Source organism: Gigantopelta aegis, unplaced genomic scaffold (assembly GCF_016097555.1).
Source record: "Gigantopelta aegis isolate Gae_Host unplaced genomic scaffold, Gae_host_genome ctg3124_pilon_pilon, whole genome shotgun sequence".
NCBI lineage: Eukaryota > Metazoa > Mollusca > Gastropoda > Neomphalida > Peltospiridae > Gigantopelta > Gigantopelta aegis.
Window position 1 is genome coordinate 109,016 of NW_024533186.1, and position 3,745 is coordinate 112,760.

General features: G+C 35.0%; 1 pseudogene; it reads right to left on the reverse strand.

The window, feature by feature from the left end:
- Positions 1 to 992: 992 nt before the first annotated feature.
- LOC121391934 lies at positions 993 to 2,778 on the reverse strand (annotated as a pseudogene).
- Between the last annotated feature and the right edge of the window lie 967 nt (positions 2,779 to 3,745).

A 3,745-nucleotide genomic window follows, 5' to 3' on the forward strand; every position in this document is an offset into this window, starting at 1 on the left:
TTATAAGATAAGATGTTAGGTTCTATAAATCAAAGCCCGCCCTTTCTGTAGTGTATTAAAATTAGTATTAAAAATAGAGACCAGAGGATAATACTCTGGAAGTGTTAGTAAGAGATAAGGACAAATGAGTTATAGATATCGTCCGTGGGAGGTTCCAGTTTTAACAATATCATTAAAAAATATATGTTCATTTTTCCATAGTTACTCCTTGAAAGAGGTATATTAGGTAATGAACTACAAGAAAAACAGCGAATCAGACAGTTTTAAACCAGTGGGGTGTTGATCACAACAGCTAACAAAAGTAACAGTTTTATAACATGACATTACATTAATTTTTTAACACAGAGTTCTCCCTCACTTATTAATTGGGCATCTTCCATTAGTATGGACCAAATTGTAATAGACATTTGCCATCACAAAGCTATTTACCAAAACATTCAATTATTAATATTTAGTTAATTAATATCAACACAAATGGTCTGTGAACTTGCTTATGAACATAACATTATATAGAATTTGGCAACATGCTATCTCCTGATATTTTAAGTAGTTTTTCTCACGGCTCACATCCAAACTGGCTACACATGATGATAAAGAAAATAATGCAAACATTAATAGAAAAGTAAAACTTAGTTATTTATAAACACAGCAAAGCATGTTTAATCAAGTAGTTATATGTTGAAATTTGACATCACATCTGCTAATATATTGTGTACCACTAAATATCATGTTTAGTTTACTGTCATAATTTACAGGGGTGCATTTAGGGGGGATTTGCCCCCCCCCCCTATTACCCTCACTTGAATTTAATTAAACAATTCAAGTTAATCATGCATGTGTCCCCCATATTTTCTTATACCTCACTTTTCCCTCCCCATTGACCATTATTCTAAATAAGACCCTGATTTATCTTTTAATTTCAGTAGTTCAGTTAACACTGGATACTACCATATCCAAATAAGGATATTACTAACATCAATACATATAATTATTTAATGCATTCCATCATGATCCTTAGGCTGAGGAGCAATCTTTATCATGTCATCAATACGTAGAATAGTGATAGCAGCTTCGGCAGCAAACTTCAAACTTTTTAAATTTTACTCATAGCTGGTTCAAGTACGCCGGCTTTTTTGTTATTATCTCGAACAGTACCACTTATTAAATCGAGACCATACCTGCAAAATAAATAAAGGTCTATCCACTTATCTGAATTTTGTACCATTTAAGGCCTTCTCTCTCCATCATTGTCTGAGAAGCATTATGAAATGCTCTCAAACTTTGCAACAAGGTCAGTAGCATCTTGTGCTGCATGACTGCCAAAGAGTTTTTTGGAATTACTAACAATGCCTGAGCAAATTCAGCACTGCTAATTGTTCTCTGGAAGATGGACAAGAAAACATAGAACCATTAGACCTAAAACCTCCTAGTAGTTTAGTTAGATACTCACAATAGACGTTGCTAGGTTTTCTAAATAGATAGAGAGGGCTGTTTTTCAAATGCTCCACCACCAGCAACAACTTTGGTTTGATTCTAACCACACAAGAGGACTCTCTTTAACACACAAAGAGAATCGTGAATTGATGTTCATTTCATCGACAAAGAAAAATATTAGCCCCCACGCAATAAAATAGAAGCTGAAGATCGTGCCTTTGTTCTGGAGAATAAAAAGTCTGTGATTTATTTTTATATAATTATTTGACCTACCCTTTAATTAGAATCATTTCATCGTCACAAATTTCTCTCTTGAACAACAGTGTCAGCTTGTCCTAAGGAGAGAAACCATCAAATGTCTCCTCACCTTCCATATTGGAGAGAGAGACCACCATAGTGGCTAAATAGGAAGAGAGACTTAAAACTATTTTTTGGTTGCAGTTGATCATTTGTTTTTCTTACCTCCTGTGGCTCTAGCAATGCGTTTCAAGTCCTCTTTTTTGCACCTCTAACGGCCATTGCACCAGCTTCCACGAAATCTATTTTCAAACAAAGGTCATCGATACCACCTGTTAACAGTACCACGTTAGCTCCAGCTGTTAGAATCTTTTGAATTCTCTCCTTTGTAATATCACTCTCTCTGTACATACACAAATTATAATTTGTACTATCTATGGATAGCATGGTACCTGTTTCTAATGGCCTCCAGTTTTTCAGGATCTGTCACCAAAACTGAACACCCAGCTGCATTTTAGCTTTTTGTAAACTAAAGTCAAGACAGGCAATTTTAGCACCATTTATCTGTTTGGGCATAGCTGTGTGTGGTGTGTGTGTGAGAGAGAGAGAGAGAGAGGTATACCATTCCCCTCATACTATAACACTAACATACCTTGTGAAGCCACAGTACAGTTCAAAGCATAGCCATCAACCAATACAGCTTTTTCTCTGGAACTCTTTCCATGTGCTTTCAAAACATTGATAGCTTTGACAGGATAACGAACATCTCCTTAGCGTTAGTTCTTTTAACGGCAAGTACTGGGCATTGACAAACCATATTGGAAAAGAAATCTGAATCTCTAGAGAGAAAAAAAACAAGTAAACAGTCTAGGAGGGTAAATAACCACGTCAATGAGCTAACTTGACAATTTAGCATTATTAGAAAAATTCAAAAATGGGAAAGCATTAAGTGAAGGCCATTTAAGTGGGGAACAAAATAACAACCACACAAACAAAAACACAAACAAATATACAATTACTCCACCCACACCCACCACAATCAAATGACTACTTCAATAAACAATCAACCAATTCGATAACTCACGGTCCTATTATCTTTGAAGACATTGATGTTCTAGCAAACATTTAGAAGACACTCTTGTCCGCAAGTTCTTCCACGCTAGTAGTCAAATGTTCCTGTGTATAACCGCACTGCCTCCCTGGAATATAAAACAGTAATAACTCATATACAATCAGTAAATACTACTTACTTGCAAGTACTAGCCTGTATCCCTGAATAATAGACGTAGGATGAATTTTGTACTTGATCAAATCTTCAGCATGTTTAATAATTCAGCTGCTAAAATGACCTATGTATAATTAAATACTAAATGACCACACCCCTTTATCATAACGGTACAAGGTTCAATGATATCATTTCTATCAGTGCAACGTTCAATAAAACTAATTATATTAATCCCCATTGTCTACCACAGATGTCGTTCCATCTCCTACTTCTGATCTTGTAAATCTGCTAATTCTACTAACACTTTAGCAGCTGGATGTTCAACTTCCAATAGCTCAAGATGTTGCTCCATCGTTAGTGACAGTCACATCCTATAGTGTTAAAAAGGAGAACTAAATAATATTAATAATATTAATGTTAATTATATTAGTTTAATTTGAGACGGGAACTTTGTTGTAAATAAATTAAATTGTACTGATGATAGTTACTTGTTAAAACCAGTTTGACAAACTTACTCCCACACATCAACACGAGCATCTTGTCTGTCCAACTGGTCCTAAGGAAGTCTTAACAATATTAGCAATAGATATAGCTGCCATCACTAATTAAGAAAAAAAATTAATTTTTATGAAGTAAATGAGAAAAATTACTTTCAACCATGTATTAAAAATTAGTGATAATTATACAAGTAAATATTGTAAATTCATACTCACCATTTGACTACGTACACTCTCTCCAGTGGTCCTTTCACCGCCGACCAGCAACTGTGTATCTTTAGACATTGCAAAATAGAGACCATGGGGTGATCACGGACCTATGCCAAAGAGGCGTGGTCATTCTACAAAAAAA